The sequence below is a fragment of the Parasteatoda tepidariorum genome, chromosome 1 (genome assembly GCF_982258835.1).
Source record: "Parasteatoda tepidariorum strain Cologne lab strain chromosome 1, Ptep-v5.0, whole genome shotgun sequence".
Classification (NCBI taxonomy): Eukaryota; Metazoa; Arthropoda; class Arachnida; order Araneae; family Theridiidae; genus Parasteatoda; species Parasteatoda tepidariorum.
This window is the reverse complement of record NC_141755.1, coordinates 113,123,641-113,139,686: the sequence shown is the minus strand read 5'-3', so window position 1 is coordinate 113,139,686 and position 16,046 is coordinate 113,123,641. Positions and strand designations below refer to the sequence as shown.

General features: G+C 25.3%; 1 long non-coding RNA gene across 1 annotated transcript in view; it reads left to right on the top strand.

Moving 5' to 3' along the window:
* Positions 1 to 282: 282 nt before the first annotated feature.
* The window catches only part of LOC147816732 (uncharacterized), a 31,379-nt gene continuing 15,615 nt past the window's right edge, over positions 283 to 16,046 (top strand). Inside the window, exons 1-2 of the long non-coding RNA XR_015435943.1 lie at positions 283 to 478; positions 11,307 to 11,369. This is a non-coding gene — a long non-coding RNA (uncharacterized LOC147816732). The remainder of the gene's footprint in view (positions 479 to 11,306; positions 11,370 to 16,046) is intronic.

The following is a 16,046-nucleotide window of genomic DNA, read 5'->3' as shown; positions in this document are numbered from 1 at the left end:
TCAAAATAAATTATTTTTTTCAAGATGATATGTTAAAAAATAGCATTTTGAATAAAATATTTTATAATATAGACACTTTTCTTGTACACATCCTATACTTCATAAGAAAAAAGAAACAAAAACCTGGAAATTTTAAGATTTTTATCTGGAAAACCTGGAAAAATCAGGGAAATTTGAAATCTGATTTGAGTGGCCACCCTGTTATTGTATCAATTTTCTTGATTACAAAAGACAAACTAAGTCATGTGTATCTTTTTTGCATGTAATTAAATTTAGGTATAATTTGAAAAATATTTTAGTTAACTTTTCAAAAATTTGAAAAGAATTTAATAATTTAAATTATTTTGTTTTAATATAAAACATTATGATGTTTTAGAAATAATTGATGACATTGTGGACCATGCTGAAGATGCCAGAGAACGTTTTATTAAAGAAACTAGACATGTTACCATTGTTGATCGAAAGTCTGGAGAATGTTGTGAGTTTTTAAATATATTTATATCAGTTTCTCTTGATTTCAATGAAAGTTTCTTCTGTCTATTTCAGTAAATTTTTATGATCTGGGAAATACTATATTGTACATACATACATAAATGAATATTTTCTATTTTCAAATTAATTCTAATATTTAGCTTTTCCCTTGAAATATTTTTACATCTATTCATTGTAACTTATTAAAAATGAGTAGCAATTATCTAAAAACGAATAAAATTCCACATTTTATTCAAACTTTTAAATTTAATTGTATTATAATAAATTTATATTCAAGTATGTTTGATGTCTATTACAAATGGGAAATGTTAACCAGCAGCAATATATGCAAATTAATATTTAGGTATTCAAGTTTTATTATCTTTTACTGAATTTAAAAAAAAAAAAAAACTTAAAATTCCCTACTTTTTGAATTGCATATTGTGCAATATTTTGCTCTAAATTCTCATAGCTGCTAAATATTAGGATTTTTTTTAAAGATTTTTCATATTGGTTGTTATAGTCATATTGGTTCATATAGTAAAAACATTAAAGTTAGAAGCAATTTTTTATATTTTTTTATGGCTTTTACACACATACGACATAATTTTCAGGGTTTCATTAGATTTCTTATTTTAAAATCATCTTTAGATATTAATTTAGTTTAACGATATACGGGGTATCTGCCCACCTGGAAAGTCATGAGTTTCGGTACTGAACCAAATTTGTGATGAAATGTCATGATTTTAACTATTTTTTTTTTTTAAAAAATCATGAAAACTCATGGATTTAAGTAGCTGTAAAATCTAATTTTTGAAATGGAATTTACCCCCCCTCCCCATTTCATAGTGTTCCGAATATCTGAATTTGTAACAAAATAAAAAAATGGAAAATGTTTTTATCATGTTTTTTAAAAATTATGGTGTTCTTTCAAAAAATGAAAGAAAAAACATTTCTAGAATCAAATTATCTTTAAAGCTGTTTCTTTATCCCCCCCCCCCCCCACCAAAATGCGAGAATATCACTCATAATATTAGAATAAAAATGTTCAATTTAAAAATATATATAGAGAGATTTTTGTAAACCCAGTGCTTTTGTTATTTTAATTTACTAACATATATGTTTGTTATTATTAAAATATCTTGCAAAAAGATATTAGTGCAAGAGAGTTTTGTCTTTGATAGTTCGGAAAATTCTGCTACAGGATCACATCAAAGTTAATAAGTTAGTTAATTAGAATTCAAGTTTTTACTACTCATTTAAGTCCTGACTCATTTGAGATGAATACCCTAAGGAAATTGTTACTATTTTCATTATGACAGATGATTAAAGTCTAATAGAATCACAATATAAAAGGATCAGTATAAAATGGGGCAAACGTAAAGGCAAAATTAAAAATAAATTTAGTTTGGTACTTTTCAAAATTTTGTTTTTACTGGATGTCAAAGAATTTAACATTCAAAAGATTAGGAGTTTTGTTTTTAGTATTAAAAGTTCAGTGTTAAAAAGAATGATTAAAGAACAATTAAATTTTGTACCCCTGAATTTAAATATATTGCTTTAGATCTTATTAAATTTAAGCTTGCTATCAACAATTTTGATTTATTAAATGTTTCAAAAATTAAAAAAGAATTTGGTGTTATTTATTTTCTTGGTAAAGATTTTGAAAGGGGTTTACTACCTTCTATGACTGTTAATAAACTTTCTGAATATTTCCCAATTAAAGAGAAGATCAGAGTTTCTGTTTGTTTTAGATATTGCAAAACTTTAAAGAAAAGAATTTGTAATTATAATTTCTATTATAAAAATTTAAATAATTTAAAAGATATTTATTTGAGTTGTTAATAATTATTTTATGCACATTGTCACGGGTGACCTTAACTTTATTAATAATAAAGATTTAAGATTTCTCATGGGACTTGAGACTAAGTTTAGCAAAAAAAAATTATCACTTAAATTTTATTCTTGCTTCAATCAGTAAGAATTTAGATTGTTTTATTGCGAAAATGCTCAAAAAAATTTAATTGGCCTGTAGAAGGATTTAGTGAGTGGAAATTTTATGTATTGTATAATTTCAAATTGAATTTTTTGAACAATAGTATGAAAAACCAGGGTTATTATTTGTGTTGTTGATAAAGCCTCTAATAATTATTGCTTGATTTGCAGAAATTTTTTTTCATTAGTTAATGTGTAAAGAATGTGAAAACAATAATAATTTTCTCAAAATTAATAATTCTAAAAAAGAAATTGATAATAGAATTTTTACTTTTTCCAAGAATATAGGATTACCCTTATTTATTTCTACAATTAAGTTTCACAAAACACCAGTTAAATTTAGATATGTAACTTGCAGTATTGGCTATTATAATTCTGTTTTTGGTAAAAGAATTTTTAATTTTTCTTATCTAATCGAATATCTAAATATAAAATGCTCTTAATAAAAAAAATAATCCTTTTTTTCAATTTGAACTTTCCTAAAAGAAACACCACAAAAAACTATTTACTATTCATATGGAAAAACAGAAAATATCTAAAACCTTATCTGTATGTTTGCGTTTTTTAAATTGTATTTATTTTTTTTTTAAAGTTGTCTCTGAGTCACAATGCATGTTGTTTAAACAGTCACACTCAAAATTTGGGGTTCTAACTATATTGTGTGTTCAATGCATCCCATAAAGTAGACCTGTTACCACTACATATATATACATAGCTGCCAACTATACTAGATTTTCCAGTAAACTACAGGATTTTGCTAGTTTCTCCTGGTCTACTAGTTTAATAAAAATTCTCCCGATTTTTGTACATTTTCCAAAATTCCCTGAAATTAAGAAAGTTTCTTAAAAAAATCTCTCTTGAAATAGAATTTTTGCATGGATTGTTGCTTGCTTGAATATTTATATAAATATTACTAATATATAATGAAGCGAGCCTCATTTATACAAATCTGCTGAAAATTTTTCCCCTTTTTTTTTTGTTCTGAAATGTTCAGTTTATTTTTATTCACAGCTCCCTCTTTAAATTAATTAAAAAAATTTAAATTATTTTATATGAATTTAAATGCCTACTACTATTCAAAATTATGAGTAAACAAAATACATAATATTTCAAGCATATTTAATGCCACTCATGACTAGAAAGTATTGCAGTTTTTCTTTTTTGATGACTATACCAAACCCTAAACTTCCCTATGTGTAAAATATTTAGTACATTATGCAACAATTATCATAAAATTTATTTTATATTTTGTAAAATCTACTGGATTTTTTTCTATCTAAGTTGGCAACTATGTATATACCTAAAATTGCTAAAAGTACCCCACCGTTGGAGTACATTCACCCACACTTAAAGGCTCTTTCGTAAAAAAAATTACAAATCGAACATTTTTTTTAATTATTTTTTTTAAAATCATGAATGGTGTGCAGAGATTGTCTTGTAGGGAAAAAAGTATTCTAAATTTATCGATAATTTTTTAATGAAATAAAAAAAATTAGAAGCTAGAGAATCAGGGTTGGCAGGTTTTTGACATGTGACAGTTTTTGACAGTTTAAACCATGGTCACGTCAAAAACCTCACTGTCAAAAATGTCGAAAATGTCAAAAACCTATATTCATATGTGAAATTTAATTAATACATAAAATTTATATATTTTTTTAAGGATAGTGCTTCTAAATATGTTCTAGAAAGAATAAATTTAAAATTTTGAAGAAGCACTTATATTTTGAATAGTAACCAAAATCTTGTACTTTTGAAAACTCACATCTTTTGTAATATTATGTATTCATTTTCATGTGTTATTGAAAATCTGCAGTGATATTAAGAAATTTATTTATAACCAAATTTAGTGTATAGTATAGATTATACTAAAAATTAGACATTTTTAAAGATAAACATTAGCAGTTTTGAACATTAGACATCTTCTTTTAAAGAAATTTTTTTTTTAATATTCTTTTAAATCTTCTTAATAATCTTTTTAACATAAGACAATACAAATTTAAGTGCTTTCTGTTAAATACACAGAGTAGTTAGTGTCGATTTACAGTATATTCAGCCTATTCATTTACTATGCTGAAAATTTAGTTTATCCAAATACTTGTGAATTTCATTTTGTTGAATACGATATAGTTTTGTTGAATATCTAAATATTCAGCAGTTGAATAATTACTTCTTGCTTTCAAGATATGCATTATTTGTATTCTTAATACAAGTGGAGAAAAAAAAATTAAGAGATAAAAATTGTTTTAAAATGATAAGTGTAATAATTATAAATAAATATAATAAACAATATGAATTATATTTATCATTATTCATAAATATAACTACTTTTAAATTCAAATTAACATATTGGATAATAAAGATGTTCGGTATAACATTAAGAAATTTTTTTTATACACTTGTATCTTGTATCAAGTTTGTATTTATACAACATAACTTGTAAGCTCCTTATAAATATTAGTTATATGTTCCTTATATGTCAAAAATGCATAGTAATAAACTTTTAATTTTCTTAAGTAAGTAAGTCAAAAAGAAAAAAAAAATTTTTTAAATATAAATATTTAAACAATTTTTGTGGAAAATTTTTCTGCACATGCATTTGAATATAAATTTCTGAGATTTTAAATCTGTTATTTTACCTTAATTTTAATTAAAAAATATTTTAAAACTTGCTGATTACCTATAGTATAATTAAATTTCAATATAATGCATGGCAACTGTTGGTAGTTTTGAAGTTTATATATTTTCTTGGCAAACTTCAGTTTTTGACATTTTTGACGGGTTTTTGACGGTTTAAACCAGTATTATACCCTTGTCATGTCAAAAACCACTTTTTGACGTCAAAAACCCAACCCTGTAGAGAATGTGTAACTAACTCCTGTTTCCCCAAATAGTTTTTATCAGGGTCGCCACCCACTTGGAATTATCAGGGAATTTTTTTACACTGAAAAAAAACCTGGAAAGGTCAGGGTGGGAAATTTGGACGAAAACTTGAAAAAAATCAGGGAATTTTAAGGAAAAGCTGGGTTTTTTTTCTTAATTTAAATTATTTTACCATCCGTTATATCCACTTTATTTAGACAGAAATTTGTCGTGAAACAGTTGAAATATCATCAACTTGGCAATACTTTGCTTGCATTAAAATTCTCTCCATTATTATCTTGCTAAACTAGAATGCCATATTAAACTCACCCATGGTTGCTAAATGAATGGAGAAACCTTTGACCTCTTTGGAGGTTATGGGACTATGCAGTTTAGGAAAGACAAAAATTGTGGAGGAGGTGGAAGATATTAGCTCTTTAGTTAGGATATTTGCTTCTGTTTTTAAAATTATTTATTTTATCTTCTAGTCTGTGGGCTTATTTCATTTATTGTTCAAGTTTGTTCCATTGCTTTGAGGGTATTTTTTGTTTTTAACAAAATTATTAAAAATGTTTTAGTATTTTTTACTGTATAAAATTCTCCAAAAAATAATTTTTTATAACTTAATAATAGATTTTTTCTTGCATTCTTTTTCTGAAAGCTTTTGTTCTCTTATCCAATGAATTATTTTTCCTCAGCAAAGCCAACTAGTCACTCATTTTCTTGAATCACTAACACTAAAATTGTTTCATTGATGCTAATTTTCTGGATTTCATTTCAACTTTTTATAACATATTTTATTTCTTTTATGAACCAACTAGATGTTTACATTAAATTTTACTGTTTTGTTGTTAAATATTTTATTTTTGATTCAAAATTAGAATTGTGTGTTAATCACAATGTTGAAAGCTTGTAAATGTTGCTTATATTCCAGAGATAATATTTCCAAAACTGATTCTTCTTTTACTCTGAAAAACCAAGGAATGTATGGAAAACATGTTTAATGATGTAAAAACTTAGAATATGGAATTAATTTATTTATATTTGTTTATTAGAAAGAAGAAAAATTTAACTTTTTTTCGTTCTTCTGCACTGTACAGGTACAGGTTTTAAGTTGCGCAACCAGTTGACCAAAATTTTAAACTTAATATTAAGTAAAGAAGGTATCATTTTCAAGGTGAAAAATTAAAGATTTAAAAATAATGACTTTTAACTTATAAATATCAGTTATCAATAGGTTATAGGCTGTTAAATGATTACATCATTTGAAATTTTTTACCATGATTAGTGAATCTCAATCAAAGTGTAACTTTTTTTTAAAAAAATTCAAAAAAAATGGAAACAATAGTAATTGAAATGAATTGTTAAAATACATGTTATCTTGAACAAATGTATAGAATCATTTCAAATTACGATATACAAAAAAAATTCTCAAGATAGACTTTTTACTGATATTTTACGTGCAACACCAAAATATATAATTAATTGTTCTGTGCCACTATTATTTAACATAATTAAATTATTTTTTCTATTTAAAGCAAGATTTTGATAATATTTATTTTTATTGTAAATTAATAATAAATTAATTTTACATCAGGCACCTCTACTTTTCTTTTCATTACATTTGTTTTTATTTATTTCCATCTCTTATTTCGCTTTTTCTTTAAAAAAAAAGAAATTTAATGTGAATATGAACCATCTAAATATTCCTTTAGGTTAATTTACTATAATGTATTTTACCTCAGTAACAAAATAAAATTTGTTTATGCCATACTGAAAGTTATTTCTAACATAACTTATATATATATATATATATATATTTATTTATTTATTTGAGGTTAGCAACTCAGTTTTAATTAACAATTTAACTTCATTTAGAACATTTTAAATCAGTCATTTTGATTACAGCTTATAAAATGTATGTATTTAGAGAGAATTTTTTTTCAAAACATTCTGTAGTTATTTATTTATTTTTTAATAAAGTTAAGAAAACAAAATTTTGAAAAAAAAAAAAACCTACTTGCATGGCAAACTACTATAATAACTCTCATCCTATTCAAATTTTAGATAAATGGGATAAAAATTGTTAGTAGTTATTGGCAAATGCAACTAGAGAAGAGGATATTAAAAATAGATAATAGGAATTCTAGAATAAATTTTAAAGTTTTTTTTTCAGTTTATAGATTATATTATGCATTTATAATTACATAAAATATATAAATATTTTATATAATTATGTATAAAAATCGTCATTGTTGTAAAAAATTGTTTTTCTTTTTCCTTTTTAATATACAATGACAATTTTTTCAATAGTTTTTTTTATTGTGCATAAAAATAATGAAACTTTTTGCATCTTTTTCTGATATTTTTTTAAAAAAAGAAAAATATTCAGCAACTGTTTTTTTATTCTAGGATTTTTAAAATTACTAAATTTAAGGTAATATTGCTTAAATATGAGTTTTATTTACATTGTTGTTAATATATGTTGAACAGTTAAAATTAAAAGGAGTGATTTTTCGACAAACTTTTTTCACAAGATGTTATGAAACACATTCCAACAATAAATAGAAGACAATTTAAATTCAATGAAGCTAATAAATTGTAAAATAATGTTTATAGTATTAAGATTAAAGTAATTTTCAGTCATTATAAATAGAAGACAATTTAAATTTAAAGAAGCTATTCAAGTGAAAAATATTGTTTATAGTATTAAGATTGAAATTAAAGTAACTTTCAGACATTATAATGGTTACCATTAACTTATATTTATGTCCAACTTGAAAAATTGCATCTGACATGGAAGTAAAAAAGTTCAAATTAATTATATATCATATTTTAGTTAAGAACTGCATAGAACCTTTTATTCAAATGTCAGCTTCAAAGTTCAGTCAAGTTTACATTTAAATTACAAACAAATTCACAGAGTTTAGACAATTTGTAAATGAGTAATAATTTTTTGCTTTTGTGCAATTTACATCTAACACCAACAATTTAATCCATTTAATTTGAACTTATTGCTATTAATTTCTATGAAACAAATTGTTTTTTGATAGGTTATGATGTACTAAATATTTAATATAGAAATTTGATGATTATAAACCTATGTTTTATTAGATAGTTCTGAAAAATTTATGTTAATTTTTTACGTCCAGCACCATGTAATTGCCCTGTTGTAAAAACAATTAACTAATCTAAGCTAAGAAACCATGTAGTTAGCAAATTCTTTAGATATTCTAATTTCTAATAAGAAAAAAATCATGAAATTTAAATAATTTTATCTAGTTTTTTTTCTATGGAATATGCAACAAGAAATTTGACAGTTTTGCCTTTTTGAATACTGAATATCTCCTACAATAATAATGCTTATTCAAAACAAACAACATTATTTAAACATTTGACTTTAGATATTGGTTTAAAGAAAATTATATCAATGAATTTTATTAAGAGCACTGTTTGGATAAAATATAGTATAAAATGGTTCTATGTTGAAATGTAAATAAATATAAAAATTTATTAGTGCATAATCAGCTGGAATTATTTGCTTTTGCTTAAGGAAAATATATTAAACAATACTTATCCATGGTTTTTTTGGGGGGGGTTACTCTGTATTTGCTATTTGGTACAGTTTGTGCTTAAACTACTCAACACTTTAAAACATTTTTTTATTCATTCAAAGCAAAGTATTCTACTAGCTAACTATATTATTTTCTCCACATCTTTTCAAGATGATTCATTAAAAATAACATTATAAATAAAATACTTCATAATATATGCTCTTTTCTTGTACATCCACCTTTACTTTATGAGGTAAAAAAAACACGCTGACCTGGAAATGCTAAGATTTTTACTGGAAAACCTTAAAAAATCAGGGAAATTTGAAACCTGATTTGAGTGGCCACCCTGATAATATATATTTTTATATTAGACTTTAATTTGTTAACTTCGTTTTTTTATAATTAATTACTTTTAGTTTAGTATAAGTTATTATCAATCAATGTTTTTATTTGTAAATTGCATTTTTTTTATAAAGTTTAAGCATAAATTTATATTAATACTTTTCTCCTTTTTACTGCTTAATTAATTTTATTTGTATCTATCTATAATGTGATACTTTTGTATCTATCTTGTAAATTGTAGAATTTGATCTATATTGTTTAATGAATGGTAATACTCGTATACCTTCATTTTTGTATGTTATGCATTTACAGCATTTTTTTGATTTATGAATAATATGTTAATGTTTTTATTTGCATGTGAAAGTTTTTTCTTACATTACTTATATATAAATTTAATCTAAGTATTAATACACTTCACATAAGTTTATATTATTACTTTATAGTATTACTTTATTTACATTTTAGTTTTTTAGTATGTTTACTTGTTTAATTTTCAGAGTTCGATTTACTTCAATTTAAATAATATATTTAATTTTCTGTATTCTACGTATTAGCAACTCTTTTTTTTTATTTCATAAATTTATGCATTAAATTTAGTTTACTGTTAAAACATTTAATATTAGTTTCCATTAATATTAGTGTACATTAATATTAGTCTCCATTAATATAAGTTTCCATTAATATTAATTTATCTTTATAAACTGTTTAGTTTCTATAAAATTTTATTTCTTGATTTACAAGATTATATATTTAAATTTTTTTGACATATTTTTCACTCGTTTTTAAAATAATTATTACTTATTAATAATTATTTCTTCTGCGGTTTTTTCTTTAATTTACTAAATCTCATTTTATTTTGCCAATTAAATAATATAATAAATAATTTGTGCTTTATGTGTTTACAATTTATCCTTTCCACTATTTTTCAGTGTCAAATTTAGACTACCCTTTACTTCGTGTTTTGAGAATTGAAAATCCAAATCTGTCATATTTTTACTTAGAGAAAACACACTTTGTCTAATGACATATTTTAGAAATAGATATACTAATTATTTGGCTTATTTAAAGCATTCATTGAAACAAAAGTTACTTAGGGTGATATCCCTTTTTCCCAAATCACTGTAAGCAGTTTACATTAATGGAACTATTATTATCCATTGTTATCCTATTTTTGTTTCAAAATTTGTTATTTATATTTTTTCAAAATAAATTTTTATCTGATTTTTAAATTATTTTTACATTGGTATTCCGAATTGTAAACTGTTTTATTTAATGTCATTTAAAGGTAGAATTGAATTGCTTAACTTTCGGAATTTGGTTTCCTCTTACTTTATAGGTTGAAAGTTTTCTAAACTTATGTTTGTAGAAGAAAAAAAATATACATACATTTTTATGAGGTTTAATTGAATATTACTACAATTAATATTTGTCACCAATTATTAGTTCTGTCTAAATGTTACTACCCATGTAATGTCTTACTGAAGAATTACTTTAGTTGTAGTCTGAATATATTGTTAGAATTTTCAGTTAATCTTGTTTGAATGCAAAATTAAATTATTTTGCTTGTAGATTTTAGATTTGTATGCTATTGTTTAATTCAAAAAATTTAATTTTATTTTGAATTGTAAATGATATTTTGAGCTAGAGTATTTTGTGTACTTTTTTCTTTAAATACTTTTAATAACTTTACGCTTAGCTTTAGTAAACTTAAAAGTGTGGCCCTAGCTAGATTTCGGGGGGTTTAAAATAAGGGAAAAAGCTTAGTGCCAAATATTTTTATTAGTACACATATAGCACACGGCCAAACAAACATAAATTTAATTAATTAAGAAAAGGAGAAATAAGTGTAAGGTCCATTCAGTTTGATGTCTGAGCATCTACTGCCTTGTATATGGTGGCGCTGTTGTAGCTTAGCTATGTGGTTGCTACAAAAGTAGTTACTATGTAGTTACTACAAAAGTAGTAGTTTTACAGTTAGCCACATGTGACATATTCAATACGTTGTTTTTAACAGTGCCCTGATTAATTTTAATTTTAATGTGATATTTGAAATTTTGAATATTCTTTTTTTTTTGTATTTTACAGGATTAACTGCAGCCTCTATAGCTCTATGAAAGAGAAGAATTTGTGTACTACACCACTTTTCTGGTAAGAATTTTATTTTCATGCTTTAACCATCTTAAAATCTCTTTAAATTGAATAAAATGTTTTAATATTTCCTATGTTATTTATGAAATTCTAATCACTTTATTAGAAACAAATTTTATTATCCAGTTTAATAATTTTCAAACAAAATATTAAGAAAAAATACTTTTCAAATTATTTCAGTTTCCACTTAACACTTTAAAAAGAAAATCAAATTATTAATATTATGTATAAAAGAAATTAGATTAAAATAAGCATGTTTTTTGTACGCATGCTATCTAAAAAAAAGTATTTTGTACAAGTTAGTACAAAATATAATAAAAAATAAACATTGCTTTTTTGAAATAAAAATAAATTGATCCTTTCGGCCTTCCATTCCCTGTTTTCGAATTACGGTAATATATTATCATGTATATTTTCTTTCTGGCTATGGGACTCTTAGGTAATAAAAATTCTCTAGACGGAGATTTAAGAACAGTAATTAGCATTCGTGAAAATATTAATCAACGAAAGACTATAAATTATATTTTTCGAAAATATTAATTGAATGTAAAGAAAGTATTAGTGTGGTATATCATTAGTGTATTCATAAACTAAAAGTAACTCTTGCTGTGCAAATTTTTATCAAGGAATATATTATATTTATGATTCATAGGCAGTGTTTAAGTACGAAAAAAAAGATATCTCCCTAAATGACTTCCGTTCTTATAATCGGATTTCCAAGTACTAGCGATAAGTACTCTGATTCACTAATTTTAAGCAATTTCTTTAAAAAAAATTATGAAACATAATCTCTTAACTACCTGCCCGTGCGTGTTTTTGCAGCTAACTATTTTACTAACTATTTAATTATATTCTTAATTTTCAAAGTATTATTCTCTACACAGGGGTGAGATTTTTCCGCTTTTTAGCTGATTTCCGCTTTTTTCACCTTCGTCTCTCGAATTTCAGCCTTTTTATCAAAAACTCTGATTATCCAAAAGTTAAACTTAAAAAAAAATAAATATTCCGATTTTTCAGAGAATTCAGCCATAGAAATAAAATAATTATATTTATTTCTGATTTTCAAAGATAAACAGAAAATTCAAACTATATAGCAGTCAACCTTTCGCATTTTTACTTATTTTAGCTATTTTCTCCGCTTTTACGCGCCGAAGATAAGATTTTCCTCACTTCTGCCCGCCTGCCACATAGCTCGTATTTTCGTAATTCAGACTTCCCTGCGTCAAACAAACCTTTTAGAAGTCCCAAGCCCGGAATCTGCTATCCTTTCGATTCTCATTCACGCAATTTTAATATCAAACATAACTTTTCGTAATTACGTGATTCAAAAGTTGCGCGTTGGGATTGTTATTCGCGCGATTTGAATATTGTACATTGCGATTCTTATTTACGAGATTTAAAAATCTAATACGCAGGTCGTCGGGCTACCGAAGCGGGGATGCCATCCCTTCCGCAGAGGATCAAAATTGTGATGGCATGTCTTCGGATTATCCTCCGGGATGTTTCCCAGACCGTCGCCAATAGCCCATTGTGCAGCTCTAGTGCGACGTAAATTAACAGCAACCAACAACAACAACTAAAAATCTAATATCACGATTTGTATTTACGCGTTTTTAAAAACCTATGTCGTGATTTGTTCATGCGGCTATAATATCACACAACGGTTTTCGTATTTATACATGATTTTAAAGTAAGGCGTTATAGGATTCGCATTCACGCTATCTAAAAATTATGAATCGTAATTTGTATTTACGCGATTTAAAAATTCTATAACGCAGAATGTATTTTCTCATTCATATTCACGTGATTTCAAAATCCATTATCGCGATTCATATTCACGCGATTTTAAAATCAATTATCGCGATTCTTGTAAAAAGTAAGTTTTTTTCTTGAATTAGTTACTATAAAGGTGCCTGTTTTTCTATCGACAACGTAAAATTTACTCACTTGGAAATTCAGCTTTTTTGCCCTTTGGCGCCAATCTCATCCCTGTCTACACTACTCCGTATGTTATATTTTCAATGATGTACTAATATATTGTTTTAGCAATTTAATTTAGCTTTTTCTTTAACCCTCGTTCGTTTTTAAATTATTTTATATTATAACCGTTGGTGAACAGCCGACCCGATTTTTAGGCTTACGACTACTAACGCACAACTCCGTAGCCTTGAAATTTTGAAACCAATCCAGAAGATAAGGGAACTCCTGGATCAAGTATCGGGAGAAATTTTGTCTTTGTGGAGAGCTTTTTGATGGAACAAACCTGCATATGCGTAACATCGAGAGTAAAACCACGAAACTTTTTTAAAAATTATTGTCAAGTTTTTAATAAAAGAAAGCTTAGAATTATTGCCAGTTAGTTGAAAATTAAACCTTATTAAAAAATTATAAAGATTCTGCTGCTTTAAAATTACTCAATCTATTACTCGATCTAAATCAGCAGGCTATATTTTCGAAAAAGGAATTTAAATTATTGGTTTTTTTTTTTATATTGTTTCCTATTTAAGTAATAAAAAGTAAATGCATGTATGCGCAACTCAAAGTGTGTATACTTTGTTTTTTAATTGGATAAAAAATTTCGGAGCTACAATTTTTTTTTTTTTTTTTTTTTTTTTTTGACGTTCAGACTTACTTTTGCCCGTTAACTTTAAGAAGTTTGCCTTTTTAAAAAAATAACGAGGAAGAAATTTGTTAAAAGAAGCTTTTAATCAACTTTTAACTAAACAATTCTCAATTTTAGCATAATTCATAAAGTATTGTTATAGCAGGAAAATTATGCTCGGTAGGCTAGATTTTGTTTAACAACAAATACTAAAAATAAAAAATTGTAAAAAAAAAAGAATTCCAGCCCATGCTAATTTTAGAATCATCTCAAAAAAATTGTTCTTTTTTTATAACTTCAAGTTTTTCTTTATACTTAAATAGGTTATATTAATACATTTTAGGATTTCAAATTATTTTATAGCTGTACTTAGTATGTCCAGAAAATTGTTTCAATATACTTTTTTTCATAAATTATGAAAAAAATTAGTTCTTATTTCGCAGTAAAGGAGACGATAATGTTAATGTTTCATTAATGTTCAATTGAACTGTGACTAATTTTATTATCCCTAAAATTGGCATCAGTTTGGGCTAATTAATTTATTGCTTGAAACAAATAGAAACAATTTAATGTATTAAAATTATTTCTTAATTTTGTTAAGACGGCAGGAAAAATGAGGGCAAGCAGTGAAAACCATCATACTATTCATGCATTTAATCATATAACTTGAGTAATTTTAAGTAAAATAAAATATAATAATAGGTGTATAATAAAACTCTATCGAAATATGCCCTTAAATATACCCTAATATGTATCTAGAATAGTTTTTAGATTGATTAGTAAAAAATATATTTTTAAACTTTTCTTTTTTAAGTTGATCGAATTAATTGACGTTGTGGTTATTTAACTTTGATTCATGGGAAGAGTTATTACATTGTCTCATTCGACTTTTGAAATTTCAACTGTAAACGGAATTGTTTAAATTCCTAAGAAATGTTTTTTTCCGAGTAGCACTAAGAAATAATAATAAATGAATAAATACAATTAAAAAAATAAGTAAATTGCACTATTTAATTTTTTTTAGAAAGTTGCGATGAATTATAAGTCATTATTTTTTTCAAATTAAGAGCGAAAACGATTATCTTACGTAAAACTTATTTTAATATCGCGAAAACTTATTTTCATTTAATATACTTTGTTACTAAGTGAATAAGGCCAAGACTCTGAAGTGAACAAATGAAAAATTTCAGTTATATTCAAAAAATATGAAGATGTAAGTAAAAGTCGACATGCTTTCAGAGAGCCAAAATTCAAGCCACGTCTTTCACGTTTAGCCAGTTCTGTGTTGGTCAGTGTTTGAAGCAAATGTTTAGCTCGTTAAAATTAAGGCACCCATTTTCAAGACTTGCCAGACGTGACTGAGGAAAACGAAACTGTTTTAAAACAAAAAGTGTTTTTTTTTTTTTTTTTTTTTTTTAAACCAATGGAAAATAAAAGTAAAATACAAAATAAGAAGCACCGTGTTAGCCGAGAGTAAAACAGAGAATGCCAGTGCAACTCTTGCTCAACCAGACGCGTTTTGAAAATTTAAATAAATGAAAACAGTAGATAAAACAGTTATCAAAAATGCGATAAATCACCTTTTTGCCGCACATGTTTTCAATATTGGGGATACATTGAATTTCGATAATGCCAACATTTTTAACCACCCGTGTCACATCAGCGCATTTTGATACTCACAAATCTTATTTTATTTATACGAATGCTTAATTTCCCTTGTAGTTTCTCTACACGTCAAAATGCATTTTGCCTTGTTATACCATTCTCGGCCACTGCGGTTTTTCTATTTTTCTATTTTTTTTTTTTTTTTTTTTTTTTTTTTTTTTTGTCTTTATTCAATTTTTTGTTGTCTATGTCACTCTCGGGTACTGTGATTTTTCCTTTTTTTTTCATATTTTGCTGGCAACTTCACGTTTTCTGTTTAGAATCGCTTCGGTTTTCTTCATTCACGTATGGCGATTCTTTAGAATAGGCTTCTATTTCTGAGTGCTCCAAACATGTCCACTTTTATTACCATTTTCATATTTTTAAGGCCAATGAAGTTTATACTTTTAGTATACTACATTCGAATCTCA